The following is an 18,003-nucleotide window of genomic DNA, read 5'->3' on the forward strand; positions in this document are numbered from 1 at the left end:
AGTGCTGGAAGTCGAGCCCTGCAGCCTCTGAGGAAAAGCTTTAAAAGAGCTTAGCACAGAGCCTGACACATAGTAAGAGCTGAGGCAATGGGAACTACCACTGTCATCACCCATTTGAGTCCTCATAAGAGGTCACAAGTAGGCAGACCAGGCAGGCAGAGAGAGAGGAAGGGAAGCAGACTCCCCGCTGAGCAGAGAGCCTGATGCGGAGTTCGATCCCAGGACCCTGAGATCATGACCTGAGCTGAAGGCAGAGGCTTAACCCACTGAGCCACCCAGGAGCCTGGAATGCTCCCGTATTAAGCCTTATCACACAAAGCCAGTTTTTCATTCACAGCCAGGTGTCTCCTATTCTGTATGGTATGCCTGGGTGGAGAGTTCAGTGTTGCAGTGTTGCAGGGACCGGAAATAAAAGTGTTCCTATGTGTAAAAAAAAAAAAAAAAAAAAATCATTAAAAAAACCCAGAAAAACCAACAGAAATCCTTGCGTTGAAAAATGCAATAACTGAACTGAAGAATTCAAGAGTTTCAAAGGTAGACTCGATCATTTGGACGAAAGAATCAGTGATCTGGAGGACCGGGTATTGGAAATTACTCAATCAGAAGAGCAAAATGAAAAAAAGAATGAAAGAGTGAAGAAAGCCTACTGGAATTACAGGACACAATGAAAAGAAACAATATTCACATTATGAGAATTCCAGAGGGAGGAGAGAAACAGAAAGGGACAGACAGTATGTTTAAAATAATAATGGCTGAAAACTTTCCAAAGCTGGGAAGAGAAATGGATGTTCAGGTTCATGATGCCCCAAATGCCCCCCTTTAGGTTGAACCTGAATAGGGCCACACCGAGACACACTATAATTAAATTGTCGAAAGTCAAAGATAAAGACAAAGAATTTCAAGAGCAGCACGAGAAAAGAGAAGTTGCACACAAGGGAACTAGTGACAGATGTCTCAACAGAAACTTTCAGGCCAGGAGAGAATGGGATGACATGTTCCAAAGAGTGAGAGAAAATGACTGTCGACCAAGACTTCTATCCTCAGCGAAGCCATCCTTCAGGGAAAAAAAAAAAAGGAGGGGGGGGTGGAAATAAAGACTTTCCTGAACAAAGAAAAGCTGGGGGATTTCCTTATCACCAACCTATCTAACAAGAAATGCTAAAGGGAATTCTTCGAGTGGAAGTAAAAGAATGCTAATTAACATTTTAAAAACATAAAAAGTTCTCAGCCATTCTCCTGAGCTTATTTGACTCATGTATCATTTCGGTCTTGGTTGCTTAGAGACATTGCAGGTGAATGAAAAAGCAATGAAGATCCAATCCCCTGGGAAAATTATTTACTAATATGACTTCTGATTTCCAGTCTGACATGCAAAGAGCTGGGAAGTGATTGCTTCCATACTCATTACAAGGGGGAAAAAAAAAACTGAACAAACTGAAAATCAACAACTTTTCTTAGATCCATCAGGATTGAGGTCACAGGGCAAACTGCCCTGAACACTCGTCCAACAGATGGATACAGATAATTGCAGCAGAAGCCCACAGCTGGAGACAATATCAGCAGGAACATTTTCAACTTCAACTGACTGATGGCTGGAGGCCCACTGTAGACTCTCTCGAGAGTTAAAATCTCTGAGGGGGCCCAGTCTTTGAAGAGCTCCCATGTGTTCTTGCTGTGAAGATAATAGGATAATCCCCTAGTGTTTCCAGCAGAAAGTGGGGAAATATAACCATTTTGAAATATGCCCAGAGCTTTCTGTTCTTTTTAACAAGGCCTATCTTGAAAGGAAACTGTTTTGCCAGAACCTAAGCCACTGAGGTTATACCAAAGCCAGATTGCCCTGGGAGGGTAGGAAAACACCCACCCTCAGCCCCCTGTAGCCTTCTGTGTGGTGGAAAGAAGATACTCAATTCAAGTTCACTAAAAGACAGAGACCTAATCATAGGACTATAAAATGCTCCCCCGCCCTCCCCTTACCACCACATCAATAGAGTTCCTGTAAAAAATAGGGGATTGCAGCTTAAAAACAAACAAGCAAACAAAAACAAAACTGTGAGCTTCAGATCTGACTTGAGAAGTTTAGGGACACCCCAAAACAACAAGAGAGACCAAAATAAGCACATGAGAGAGAAGTTAGCCTCTAAGACTAAAGCTACAGCAAAGTGAAAACAGCCTGCCCTTAAACAGATGAATATAAAATTTGACACCAAAACTCTACCAACATCAGTTCCTTTTAACTGAAGCATCACGCCTGGTTTCAACAGAAAATTACAAGGCATGCTAAAAGGCAACAAACATAATGTGATGAGACAAATCAAGCCTGAGGATTAGATTCATAGATGGAAGAGTTTGGAATTATAAGACCAGTGATTTAAAATAACTATGATTAATATGCTAAGGGCCCTAATGGAAAAAGCAGACAACACACAAAAACAGATAGGTAATAAAAATAGAGAGGTAATAAAAATAGAGAAATGGGAAATCCAATAAACAGAAGGAAGTGTTAGAAGAAAAAATACTATACCATAAATGAATATCATTTCATAAATGATAAGGTCGTCAGTACACTGGATATGGCCAGTGAAGGAATCGATGTTGGTTCAGTGATACGTCAGTAGAAACTTCCAAACTTGAAGGGTGAAGAGAAAAAAGAATGAAACAGATGGAACATGATATCCTAAAACTATAATGGGAAGCACAGGAATAAAAGAGAAGAAAGGAACAGAAGAAATATTTAAAGAAATAATGATAGAGAATTCTCCAGAGCTAATGGCTGCCTCAAAACCACAGATGTGGGAAGCTCAGAAAACACTAAGCATAATCAACACCAAAAATATGTACACCTGGGCAGATCACAGTCAAATTACAGAGAATCAAAGACTAAGAGAAAATCTTAGAGAAGAAGACTTGTGCCTCTTCACAGATATTAAGTATTTCAGATTGGGCCCAGGAAAGAATGTTTGAATAACAAACTTACAAAATACTTGACGTATGAAATATGAAGCAGGTAATAAGGTGTTATATTATCAGATGACAGAAAGCAAGTATCCTAGGAGAACAGAGACTCAAAAGAACTGTTGTATACAGCCATGGTCTAATAAGTTAGGTGAAATATGATATTTCCTTTGGCTGATGCTAGGATTTAGTTAAAGGTTGGTCAGAAATGTGGATATTCTAGGAGGGAAAGCTGTGTGATGAAATGAAAGTATATGTAAAAATTGGCAAAAAAAAAAAAAAAAACCCCACCAACTATAGACTGCTCATAAGAGATATACCTAAAACAGATCCACCTAACACAGATCTCTTAAAAAAAAAAAAAAATAGGACAGCACTATGGAAAATAGTTCAGCAGTTCCTCAAAAAGCTAAACAAAGCAATTCCACTTCTAGGTACATAGTCAAAGAACTGAAAGCAGGGAACTCAAGCCCATACTTACGGGCCAATATTCTTAGCAGCATTATTTACAACAGCCAAAAGGAATAGACAATCCAAGGGTCTGCTGACAGATCCATGGATAAACGAAACACAAATGGACATATAAGGGAATATTATTCAACAATAAAAATATATGAAATTTTGATATAGGCCACATCATGAACGACCTCTGGAAACAGTACATTACGTGAAGTGAACTAGATACAAAAGGATGAATATGGAGTGATTCTGTTTACATGAGATACTTAGAAAAGGTAAATTCATAGAGACAGAAAGGAGAATAGAGGTTACCAGGGGCTGGAGGGAGAGAATAGGGATCCATTTAATGGGTCTAGAGTTTCTGCTTGGGATGATGAAAAGTTCTAGAAGGGGATAGTCATGGTTGCATCATACTGTGAAGGTACTTAATGTCAATGAACTGTACACTTACAAATGGTTAAAATGGTAAGTTTTACGTTATGTATATTTTATCACAATAAAAAATAAAACAATAGGGAATGATAGTTCAGGCATACTGAAACCAAAAGAAAACAAGTACAACAATATTAATTTGACAACAGGCAGAATTGAAAAATTCATCAAACAATAAAAAATGGCATCGATAAAATGCATAAAACACAAAGAACATACAATAACTACTATTAAATGTGCACTTTGCCTTTGGGAAAATTATCTCATTTAATCCTCCAGTAAATACTACAGAAAAATAAGTCTTACCACCCTAGGTCACAAAAGAGGGAACAGAAACTCAGAAAATTTAAGCAACTTGACATGGTCACATACATAGAAAACAGCAGAATGAACTTTTCATTTTTAAAGTTCTTATTTTTAAGTAATCTCAACACCAAATGCAGGGCTCAAATTTACAATCCCAAGATCAAGAGTTGCACGCTCCAACTGAGCCAGCCAGGCACCCCCTAGAGTGAACTTTTAATACATGAATAACACGGTATCAAAACACACATACGGAAATCTGTTTTAAAGTGGCATCTGGATGGCTCAGTGGGTTAAACCTCTGCCTTCGGCTCAGGCCATGATCTCAGGGTCCTGGGATCGAGCCCTGCATCAGGCTCTCTGCTCAGCAGGGAGCCTGCTTCTCCCTCTCTCTCTCTGCCTGCCTCTCTGCCTACTTGTGATCTCTCTCTGTCAAATAAACAAATAAAATCTTTTTAAAAAAATGTACAGAACATTTTATAAAACCAATCACTTAAGACCATTTTAACCTTCACTGCTTAGTGTGTGAAATAGACTAAGTACATAAGAAATGAATAAAATATAAAAGAATATAAAAATGAATCCAATTTTGGGGCACCTGGGTGGCTCAGTGGGTTAAGCTGCTGCCTTCGGCTCAGGTCATGATCACAGGGTCCTGGGATCGAGTCCTGCATCAGGCTCTCTGCTCAGCAGGGAGCTTGCTTCCCTCTCTCTCTCTGCCTGCCTCTCCATCTACTTGTGATTTCTCTCTGTCAAATAAATACATATCTTAATCTATAAATCATATAAATCTTTAAAAAATTAATCATATAAATCATATAAATCTTTTTAAAAAATGAATCTAATTTTGAAAGTATACATTACCCAGGAGAATTCTATCAAGCATCCAAAGAAGAATTAATTCCTATTCTCCTGAAACTGTTCCAAAAAATAGAAATGGAAGGAAAACTTCCAAACTCATTCTATTAGGTCAGCATTACTTTGATCCCAAAACCAGACAAAGACCCCATCAAAAAGGAGATTTATAGACCAATATCCTTGATGAACACAGATGTGAAAATTCTCATCCAAATGTTAGCCAATAGGACCCAACAGTCCAATAATTAAATAACTAATAATCAAATAATTAAAAGGAGCATTCACCATGACCAAGTGGGATTTATTCCAGGGCTGCAAGGTTGGTTCAACATCTGCAAATCAATCAATGTGATACAATACATTAATGAAAGAAAGAACAAGAGCCATATGATACTCTCAATAGACACTGAAAAAGCATTTGACAAAGTATAGCATCTTTTCTTGATCAAAAGTTTTCAAAGTGTAGGGATAGAAGGTACATACCTCAATATTATCAAAGCCATCTATGAAAAACCCACAGACAATATCAACAAAGCAGGAAAGAATGTCCAGAGGAAAAAAGACAGTCTCTTCAACAAATGGTGTTGGGAAAATTGGATAGCCACATGCAGAAAAATGAAACTGGACCATTTCCTTACACTACACACAAAAATAGACTCCACAAAAATAGACTCCAAATGGATGAGAGACCTCAATTTGAGAAAGGAATTCATCAAAATCCTTGAGGAGAACACAGGCAGCAACCTCTTTGACCCCAGCCACAGCAACTTCTTCCTAGAAACATTGCCAAAGGTAAGGCCAAAAGCTTTTGCATAGCAAAGGATACAGTCAACAAAACCAAAAGACAACTGACAGAATGGGAGCAGATATTTGCAAACCGACATATCAGATAAAGGGCTAGTATCCAAAATCTATAAAGAAGTTAGCAAACTCAACACCCAAAGGACAAATAATCCAATCAAGAAATGGGCAGAAGACATGAACAGACATTTCTGCAAAGAAGCCATCCAGATGGCCAACAGACACATGAAAAAGCACTCCACATCACTCGGCATCAGGGAAATACAAATCAAAACCACAATGAGATACCACCTCACACCAGTCAGAATGGCTATAATTAATAAATCAGGAAATGACAGATGCTGGCAAGGATGTGGAGAAAGGGGAACACTCCTAAGTGTTGGTGGGAATGGAAGATGGTGCAGCCACTCTGGAAAACAGCATGGAGGTTCCTCAAAAAGTTGAAAATAGAGCTACCCTATGACCCAGCAATTGCATTACTGGGTATTTTTATCCTAAAGATAGAAATGTAGTGATCCGAGGGCACGTACACCCAAATGTTTATAGCAGCAATGTCTACAATAGCCAAACTATGGAAAGAACCTAGATGTCCATCAACAGATGAATGGATAAAGAAGAGGTAGTACATATATACAATGGAATACTATGCAGCCATCAAAAGAAATGAAATCTTGCCATTTGCAATGACATGGATGGAACTAGAGCGAAATAAGTCAATCAGAGAAAGATAATTATCATATGATCTCCCTGATATGAGGAAGTTGAGAGGTGAAGTGGGGGGATTTGGGAGGTAAGGAAGGAAAAAATGAAACAAGATGGGATTGGGAGGGAGACAAACCATAAGAGACTCTTAATCTCACAAAACAAACTGAGGGTTTCTGGGGGGAAGGAGGGTAGGGAGAGGGTGGTTGGGTTATAGACATTGGGGAAGGTATGTGCTATGGTGAGTGCTGCGAAGTGTATAAACCCGGAGATTCACAGACCTGTACCCCTGTATAATACATTATATGTTAATAAAAATTTTTTTAAATGTAAAAAAAAGTATACATTATTTGACCATAATATAATAAAATTTAAAAGTAATAAGAAATGTTTGGTTTAAAAAAATGACTACTGAGAAATTAAAAAGAAAAGTTTCCCAAATAACATGATTAATGGAATACAACATCGTAATTATAATTACATGGAAAAAATAGGAAAAAATGTAGGTAAGTATTAAGATGCACCAAATTTCCGCTGCAACTTTCCATCAGGTATAAACCTACTTCAGTTTTGCTCATGACCATATGGAACATCAAATAGCTGAATTCTATTTCATTTTCGGTCTTCCTTAAGAATGATCGGTGACCATGTGACCAAAATGTCTAAGCAGCATGACATCAGTTTATGATAACACATGCCCATCTATTGTTGTTAAAATCTGAATGCTCACTTATGGAAACTTAGATAAAAAATTTTTTATATACTTTATAGGTTGAAATTTTATCAGTTAGTTAAAATATAGATGTATATTTGCAATACCAGAATAAGACGATGCCCACAAAAACAATTCATATGCAAAAACAGCAGAACTCTCAACAGTTAAATAAATAGTGAATAAGATTGACAATGGAATCAACTTTATAAGAGAGTGTATTAGGTAGATAATTTTAGGAAAAGTATTAATTCTTGTTTAGCTAATTCATTTTCTAAAATTTTCAGTAACAATATAAGGCAGAATAATGGAGATTAGATCATAAACCTATTTTTTGCAGAATTGTTTGTTGTACTAGTATTTGTGATATTAAACTCACAGAGACAAAAAGCAGAATGTATATATATATATAATGTATGTAAATATGTATATATATAATATATATTATATAACATATATATTATATGTAAATTTCATTCAGTTTAGGTCATAAGTCAAGAGAAAAACCCTAATTGGCAATTCTTTACATCTTGTGAAGAGGAATTCAAAACAAAATGGCTACTTGCCATCTCAAAATTTCACAAGGAGGGAAGACACCTAAATCCTGTAAAATTCATCCATGATAAATCATATTTGAACCACATACTAAATAACATAAAAATGAAAAGTAGAAGAAGAAAGTATTAGACCAAAATGAGCAACCCCTAACTCTCTCTCCTTTCTCTGGCCTCATTTGAAAGTGAGTGTCCATTTAGTAGCTAAAATGCACAGTACAGTGACTCAGGAACAAGCCCATGGCTGAGGAGGCTGAGAAGGAATTGTGCTTCTACTCTAATGTCAACATTAAAATTTGTCAACACTAGAATATATAATAATAAAGTTGTATTGAATGAAAGTCTTTAAATAGAAAATTCAGGTATTCTTACCGCCCCCAGTAGGTCACTTGTACTCTCCCTACCCCCAAGACATGGGTCCTTTTCAATGGCTGGTCATCTCTTTTCTTATTTTCTCCTCTATCTTTTCTCCAATGTGGCAACTGAGCAGGAAACTACTGGCTGACCAGTAAGGTAAGGGCAAGGCTAGCTATGGCGGCAAATCCTGGTCTTCTGGGTCACTGGAGTGGGATGATGAGGTTCTTGCTCTGGTTCTACCCTCTCCCAGTTATCGAGAAGACCTAGCTGTGTAACATGGACTCGATGCAGCCTACCGCCATTCAACTCTGCAGCACCAAGGCAGAGGAGTCACAGCTGAGTCTCAGCTTTGCTTTCCTTTGTGTCACTTTGCTATTGCACCCTGTTCTTTTATTTCTTTGAAGTCCCTTCAGAAAAGAGGACTGGCTAGGCCAAGGCCAGATTTGAAGATTTCTGGATTTCCTGGCCAAATAACATATTAAAGCTATCAGAGAAACCAGCACCTTGGTCTTCTCTCGGTTTCTAAAAATAACCAGAAAATTCACTAAAATTATAAGAGGAATCTATATGAATGCATGCTTTCAGCTTCAATAAACTTGTTGAGATAGAAAAAATGTCTTTTTAAAAAAAGATTTATCAGGGGCGCCTCGGTGGCTCAGTGGGTTAAGCTGCTGCCTTCGGCTCAGGTCATGATCTCAGGATCTTGGGATCGAGCCCCACATCGGGCTCTCTGCTCAGGAGGGAGCCTGCTTCCTCCTCTCTCTCCACCTGCCTCTCTGTCTACTTGTGATCTCTCTCTGTCAAATAAATAAATAAAATCTTTAAAAAACAATAAAAAAATAGAAAAGATTTATCCATTTCATTTTTCTATTAGATATATGTTCATTGAATAGTATGGAAAGAAGAATCCTATGCCCTATTTAAATTTTATCCCCCCCCCCCATTCCCCTTTTAATGCTTCAGTTAATTGTTAGGAAGGTGCAGCTCCTCTGTACAGAGATCACATCCTAAGAGCTAATACAGGCACATCTAGGTACATCCCACAATTGTGGGTTATAATAGCTTTAGTATCATTTGTGTTTGAGGGTCTTTATTCTGAGCCACGAATGTACAAGTCACAAATGTACATCAGACCAGCATAAATATCCACAACTTCTTTTTCATAGGTGGGCTTCTTCCATCAGTGCTAAACTTATCCCCTAATAAAGTTTTTTGAAGGCTAAAAAAAAAAAAAATTTAGTTATTTGAGAGAGAGAGAAAGAGAGAGGCGCCCAGAGACAGAAAAAATTTCTGGAAAAAAAGGTGAACAAATTGATGAAAGTCTGAATAGACTAAATACCAAGAAAAAGGGATGCCTAGGGGGCTCACTCAGTTAAGCATCTGCCTTCGGCTCAGGTCATGATCCCAGGGTCCGGGGATCAAGTCCCACACTGGGCTCCTTGCTCAGAAGCGGAGCCTGCTTCTCCCTCTGCTGCTCACCCTGCTTGTGCTCTCTCTCTCTCTCTGACAAATAAATAAGTTAATAAAAATTTAAATAAATAAATAAATGTCAAGGAAAAATGTAAAAAATCATCAAATAACCTTTCCAATAGGTTCTGACATTTTTACTGGTGGATTTCATCCAACTGATAAAGAAAAAAATTCTGTGGTATAGATGTGTTCCCAAAAATGGAAGGCAGAGGGGCACCTGGGTGGCTCAGTGGGTTAAAGCCTCTGCCTTCAGCTCAGGTCATGATCCCACGGTCCTAGGATTGAGCACCACATCAGGCTCTCTGCTCAGCAGGAAGCCTGCTTCCTCCTCTCTCTCTGCCTGCCTCTCTGCCTACTTGTGATTTCTGTCTGTCAAATAAAAAAATAAAATCTTTTTAAAAATGGAAGGTAGAAAGTTATTTCTTCATGTCTACAAAGCAAATATAAAATTATTGTTATCATGGGAAAATAGTAAAGAAACGACTGATCTGTCTATTGTTAATGGAATTAACTTCAATTTCCATAAATTTAGCCCTAAATAGTAGTTAAGTCATGGGCTCTTTCCTAGATGGAAAGAGTTTGCCCATATGTATGCTGGTGGTTTTAAGGTACAACAGAAGGCATCATGGCTCTTAGAATCAGGGCAGGAACTGGTAAGCATTGCTTGTAAGTAGTAAGGACCCACCTTTGTAGCTCTGGAAAGTCAAGATCTCTCAGAAAGCAGAGGTTTTGACCAAACAGTCATTCTTTTGAGTGAGAAGTCACACTTCTAAGAAAGTTTTAGTTTCAGTATCAGAGTCTATATTCAGAATGTTATATTTAGAGCAATTCTAAGATGCAAGATACTCCAATTCTTTGTAGAATGCTCATGTAAATCAAAAAAGTCATGCACCCAAGAAAGATATCATCTCCTCTCAGATAAAAGAACAAGGAAAAATCAAGGCACATTAAAATGGAATGCAAACAGAAGAAGACCCCAGAAAAGGGGTCTAACATCTGGACATCAGACTTCTGATGTCCAGATGTTAGACATCTAATCTCTAGCAAAGGAAACCAGTCTTAGAAGAATGCCTGAAGCAATGGGAAACACAGTGTGGGGTTGCCTTAGAACCTGGAGCATCGGGAGTCCTGAGGAAGTAACGGTGGCCAGATTCTCATGTGACCTGTCACAGCAAAGAACCACCAGGCCCCAGATCATGAATCAAGATTGCCCATGAGCCAAGAACATAAAAGTGGAAAGTCATGAGAGGTCTTACTCCAGACTACCATGGAGTCTGGCCTATAGGATGCCACCATTACCCTACTTCTTAAAGAAAGGCTAATGGCAGGAGCTGGGCTTGAAAGACTGTAACTTATTTCTAGTTTTGCACACTAAGACAGGTTAATAAAACATTATTTTAAGCAGTGAAACACTAAAACACATCCTTAAGTTAAAGTACCTATTAATGGTATTACATTAGTCATTCTGCAAATATTTATTAAGGACCTTCTGGATGTTTATTCATCTAGAGACAAATAAGAAATAGCTGCTGTCCAGAAGTGGAAGAGGCAGAAACAAGATGAACAGACAAATCTACTTTGTTGTGCTGACTGCTAGGATAGGAGTAAACCTAGGAAAAAAAGAGGGCCCTGTGGTCTAGTCATATAGGTCAGAATAAGTTCTGAAGGAGAAACACAAGTTAGATGGGAGAAGAGGAAGGAAACATTAAAGGCAAACATGGCAGCGTATACCAAACACCCAAGAATCCAGAGGAACAACCACATCACCCCAGCCTCATTGGTACGTATCTGTGGCAAAGAGTAATGCTAAGCAGCATAGTTTTCCTAAAGCATAAAATGCTTGGCAGTGTGGCAATAGAAAAGATTAGATGGGTAGGCAGGGTAGACAACCTAGGTCACAAGAGGCCACAGAGTTTACATAGAGAAGTTTGGACATCCTCACAAATAATTTTTGTTTTTATAAACCCAGAAATTGATTTCTATTTGTGGCCATAATAGAATGCCTAGTATCAGACTAGTCTCCCCACTGGAAACAAGTGTAAAGCTGGACAAACTATATGAAGCAAATGTTTTCTGGCACTGGACACAAAGAAGTACAAGTCTGTGAGCTCTGAAAGAAGGAAACTCAGGGAATGAGTGTGTCTTTTGATTGCTCTGGCTGTTTTCCAGGGACAATTTCCTGGTTGTGGTGCAGGGAGCTGGAGCCCCAACAGTGCATGGCAGTTCCTTTGAGCTGAAGAGGCAGAGATCAGAGTTTAGAGCTGTTAAAGCTATTGGAATCTACAGGGGAAGAGTACAAGAGAAGAGGGAGCTGCTTAGGAATTGGGGGATGGATGTGGGCAAAAATCTGTTTGAAAGTTCCCTTCAAGTCCTTTGCCAAACACTGGGCCACACATGATGAACAAACTTCTTTGATAGGTATATAACTATTTAGAGTTTCTATCTTTCCTTGAGTCAGTTTTGGTAGGTTGTGTTGTTCCCTTCGCTAAGTCCTATGTAGAGAATAGCTTTACCTGGTCAAACAACACAACCAGTAAAATTGACTCCAGGAAAAATAGAAACTCTTAATAGTTCCATACCTATCAAAGAAATTTAATCATCATCACCATCACCAACTCATAAAGACAACTTGAGGCCTAGTTGCATCCCTGGTGGATTCTAGCAAACAATTAAAGAAGAAATAGTAATAATCTTAAACAAATTCCTCCAGGAAATACAAAAGGAGGAAAGTTCCTTAATACATACAAAGATGATACACTGTTTCTCTTAAACAGATGCAAACATTCTCTCAAAAAATTAACAAATAAAATCAAGAAATATATAAAAGGGTAATGCATCACGATGAAGTGAGGGTTTTTCCAAGGATGTAAGATCTTACATCCCAAAAAATCAATCAATGAAATTCAACACATTATAAAATAAAGGGGAAAAAATTGCATGACCTCAAGATACACAGAAAACACATTTACAAAAGTCAACATTCATTAATAATTAAAACAACACGCAAACTGTAAGCAAACAAGGAATTAAAAAAACTTCCTCATTTTTTATAAAGGGCATTGAGGAGAAACCTATAGCAAGCATCATATTTAATGGTGAAATATTGAATACATTTCTCCAAAGGTCAGTTACTGAGCAAAGATGCCCAATATCACAACCTCTTTTCAATATTGTAAAGGAGGTCCTAGCCAGTAGAACGAGACAAAATAAATAAATAAAGAGGAAGCATACTGGGCGCCTGGGTGGCTCAGTGGGTTAAGCTGCTGCCTTCGGCTCAAGTCATGATCTCAGGGTCCTGGGATCGAGTCCCGCATCCGGCTCTCTGCTCGGCAGGGAGCCTGCTTCCCTCTCTCTCTCTGCCTGCCTCTCCATCTACTTGTGATTTCTCTCTGTCAAATAAATAAATAAAATCTTAAAAAAAAAAAAAAGAGAAAGCATACAGATTGGACAGGAAGAAGTAAAATTATCGGTATTTGCAGATGATAAAATTTTAAAAATCCTAAAAATCTAGGGGTGCTTGGGTGGCTCAGTGGGTTGAAACCTCTGCCGTCAGCTCGGGTCATGATCCCAGAGTCCTGAGATCGAGCCACGCATCAGGCTCTCTGCTCAGCAGGGAGCCTGCTTCCTTTTCCCCTGTCTCTTCTCTCTGCCTGCCTCTCTGCCTACTTGTGATCTCTATCTGTCAAATAAATAAATAAAATTCAAAGAAAAATCCTAAAAAATCTAAAAACAACACTAGAATTAATAAGTAAACTTAGCAAGGTCACAGGATACAAGGTCAATATATAGACATGAATTATCTTGCTATACACTAGCAATAAGTAATTCAAAACTGAATTTTTAAACAATACCACTTAAAATTGCATCAAAACCATAAAAGTAGGGATAAATTTGACAAAAGATATGCAAGACCTCTGAAATCTGAAAAACACTGCTCAGAGAAATAAAATATTAAATTAATAAATGAGAAAGCTTATAATGGAAATCTACAATGCTCACAGGATATTGTTAAGATACTAGTCCTCCTCATATTTATTGATAGAGTCAACACAATACCAAACAAAATTCTGTCAGACTATTTCTTTGCAAAATTGTTGGGCTAATTCTAAAATTTATGTAGAAATGAAAGAATGAAGAGCTAAAATAATTTTGAAAGTGTTGGAGAATTTACACTATCTGATCTCAAGATTTACAATAGAGCTATCATAATTAAGACAGCTTGGTATTGCTATCAGGGTAGACATGTAGATCAATGGAATAAAATAGAGAGTCCAGAAATACATCCACACATATAGAGTTAATTTTAACAAAGTCACAAAGGTGGTTCAATTGGGGAAAAGACAGCACTTTAAACAAATGGGCATTTGAACAATTAGATATCCACGCAAAATGAAAAATGAACCTTGAATCCTAAAATAAAAATAAAAATTAAATTAAAAAATGAACCTTGAGTCCTACTTCTCTACTCACAAATATTAATCTAAGATGGTTCTTTGAGCTAAGTGTATGGATTAAAGATACAAATTTTAGAAGAAAACATGGGACAGAACTTTTACTTTCTTAGGCAAAAATTTTCACAGATTTTCTTTAAAAAAATGTAAATCATGGGGGGTTAAGGGGGTAGGCGAAGAATAAATGAAACAAGATGGGATTGGGAGGGAGACAAACCATAAGTGACTCTTAATCTTACAAAACAAACTGAGGGTTGCTGGGGGGAGGGGGGTTGGGAGAAGGGCGGTGGGGTTATGGACATTGGGGAGGGTGTGTGCTATGGTGAGGGCTATGAAGTGTGTAAACCTGGCGATTCACAGACCTGTACCCCTGGGGCTAATAATACATTGTATGTTTATAAAAAATAAAAATTTTTTAAAAAAATGTAAATCACCATAAAAGAAATATTTGATAAACTGAACTGCAAAATTAAAAATTACTCTTCAAAAGAAACTGCTTTTTTAGGGGCTGATGGAAATGTTCATTATCTTGATTGTCATGATGCTTTCAATTGTGTACATATGTGGAAACTCATCAAATTATACAGTTTAAACATATGTGGTTTATTTAACATCAATTATACTTAATCTCTATCTTATACTACTCAGAAAAATGAACTCAAAATGCATTAAAGACTTAAGTTTAAGACCTGAAATTGTATAAATTTATAATATTTGCAAATCATATATCTGGTAGGGGATTAATATCCAAAATAGAAAAATAATTCATACAACTCTATAGCAAACAAACAAACAAATAAACAAACTAATAGTTCTTCGTTATTTTTTTAAAAATTTAAAAAGATTTATTTATTTTAGCAAGAGAGAGAGCATGAGTGAGTGAGCATGAGTGGGGGAGGGGCAGAAAGAGATACCCTCAAGCAGATCCCCCCACTCCCTGAGCGAAGAGCCAGACATAGTGGGGCTCGATCCCACGAGCCATGAGATCATGACATGACACCAAGAGTTAGAGGCTAAACTAACTGACCCTCTCAGACTACCCTTAACAATCCTTTTTAAAAGTGGGCAGAGGAACTGAATAGAGTTTCACAAAAAAAAATACAAAAGACCCTCAGATGTGAAAAGATGCTCAACATCACCAATCATCAGGAAAGTGAAAATCAAAACCATAATGAGATATCACCTCACACCTGCTCAAATGGCTATTTAAAAGACAAAACAAAACCAAAACAAACAAACAAACAAAAAAACAAGAGATAGCAAGTGATGGCACAGATGTACAGAAAAGGGAACCCTCATGCCCGATTAGTGAATGTAAATTGGTGCAGCCACTATGGAAAACAGTACGGAGGTTCCTCAAAAACAATTAAAAATAAAGTCACCATATGGTCCAGCCGTCCCACTCCTGGGTATATAGCCAAAGGAAGTGAAATGAGGATCTCCTAGAGGTATCTGCACTCCCATGTTTATTGTAACATTACTCACAAGAGCCAAGATATGGAAACAACCTAAGTTCCTATAAACAGATGATTGGATCATGAAGATATAGTACATATACACACAATGGAATATTACTAGGCCATGAAAAAGAAGGAAATCTTGCAGTTTGCAACAACTTGAATAGGACATCATGCTAAGTGAAGTAAGTCAGATAAAAAAAGACAAATATTGCATTTGTGTCACTTATATGTTGAATTTTTAAAAAGACAAACTTGGAGAAAGCAGCAGAATGGCGGTTACCAGAGTTGAGGGTGGTGGAAATCGGGAGATGTTGGTCAAAGGGTATAAACTTTCAGTTTTAAGGTTAACCAGTTTGGGGATCTAATGGGTAACATAGTTGTTTTATTATGATAATAATAATAGCTAATGATACTGTATCATCTACCTGAATGTTGCTAAGAGAGAAGATCTTAAATGTTCTCATTGTCCCCCAAAATGGTTATTATGTGACAGGACAGAAGTAATAGTGTAGTGGTAATCATTTTATAATTTATAAATGTATCAAATCAGCACTTTGTACACCTCAGACTTATGTAATTTTATGTGTTAATTCTATCCTAAAGATGAAAAAAAAAAAACCTCTTAAGCTGCTGATTTAAATTCATTGAATTTATGGAAAATGCCCACCGTATAATCCAACCAGCAGAATCAGTCCTGTTTATCAAAAAAAAAGGGGGGGGGGTTGCCAATGAGGCTTACTTTGTTTTTAAAAGTCTGACTTTGTTTTTCAATTCAAATAAAATATGTTAAGGTAAAAGTTTAATTACATTAAAATATATTGTTCAGAAGATAAAAAGGCAAGCCAGGTACTGATCATGGTGAGCACTGAGTGTTGTAGGTAAGTGATGAATCACTAAATTCTACTCCTGAAACCAATATTACATTATATGTTAACTAACGAGAATTTAAATAAAAATTTGAAATAAGCAAAAAAAGGCAAGTCACAAACTAAGAGAAAATAATCATTAACAAATGAATCTGACAAAAGACTTATATCTGAGATATATGAAGACCGCTTATTACTCACTAATGAGATCAACCCCACCAAAAAAATGAGCTACACCTCAAGGAACAGGTGCTTCCCAAAAGAGATGTACAAAAATAACCAAAAACGGCCAAAAATAACCAGGTGGCCAAAAATGACAGGAAAAGATACTCAACATGTTTAGTCATCTGGGAAATGCAACCTAAAACCACAGAGGGATACTACTCACTCCCTAGAAAGGCTAAAAACAAAACAAAACTACCAACACCAAGTGTTGGCAAACATGGGGAGCAACGGAAACTCTCATACTCCGCTGGTGAGAATGTAAAATGTACAACCTGTCCGGAGTTAAGCACACACTTCACTTGCAACCTACGTTTTTACAAAAGGGTAATGAAATGATATGTCCACGTAAGGCTTGTCTCTGTTTATAGCAGCTTTATTCATATTAGCCACAAAGTAGAAACAACTCAAATGAGCAAATGGACACTGTGGGATGTTCAAACAATACACAAAGCCACTAGCTGATAAAAAGGAAGGAACTACTATACACAGAACAACACAGATGGCTCCCAAAACCTCAGGCTGAGTAAAAGAAGCCGGGAATAAAATCTCATGTAGGTAAGTGGGATTCTGTTTTGTCATGCGATGATAGACATAGGATCTAGCGATAAAATGAGATGACCCGGGTTGCTTTTGGGTGGGTGGAGGGAGACCAGTTGTGAAAAGGGGCACGTGGCAACTTTCTGGATTAACGGAAACGTTCTGTCCCTTGATTCAGGTGATATCGCATGGATTCAGATATTGTCAACACTCACCCAGCTGTTAAGTGTCCACATTGTGAACCTCAACAAAGGTTGTTTTTTAAAAAACACACAAAAATGCAGTCATTTGGTTATTGTTGATCTAGCAGGAAAGACATTTACATAATTTTGTTTGTGGGAATTATGCTGAAAACCTTGTACGAGAATAGCATGAGGAAATAAATATATGTTCTGAAAGAGCCAAATCCTCTGATCATTATCCAGGGAAAGGACTTCAAAAATACTTTGAGTGTTTCTTGGGATGCCTGGGTGGCTCAGTTGGTTAAGCATCTGCCTTTTGCTCAGGTCATAATCCCAGGGTCCTGGGTTCAAGTCCTGAATCTGGCTCCCTGCTCAGTGGGGAGCCTGCTTCTCCCTCTGCCTCTGCTGCTCCCCTTGCTTGTGCTCACTCTCTCTCTTTCTCTCCCTCTCTCTGACAAATAAATAAATAACATCTTTTTTAAAAGTGCTTTGAGTGTTTTTAAAACCTATTCAGATGGACACTCCAGTTGCGCAAAATGGGAAGACGAAGTTAGGTTTTGATCAACATGATCATTCGTGATCAGCGAGTTTCACAGACATGGCTGCAGGATAGCACACTGGTCGTCAAGGTGGCCTGTAATCCTGTTTCCACCACGTTAGCTCTAGAGCAAGCCATGAA

This window comes from Mustela putorius, unplaced genomic scaffold (assembly GCF_011764305.1).
Source record: "Mustela putorius furo isolate JIRA1106 unplaced genomic scaffold, ASM1176430v1.1 tig00003870_pilon_pilon_pilon, whole genome shotgun sequence".
NCBI lineage: Eukaryota > Metazoa > Chordata > Mammalia > Carnivora > Mustelidae > Mustela > Mustela putorius.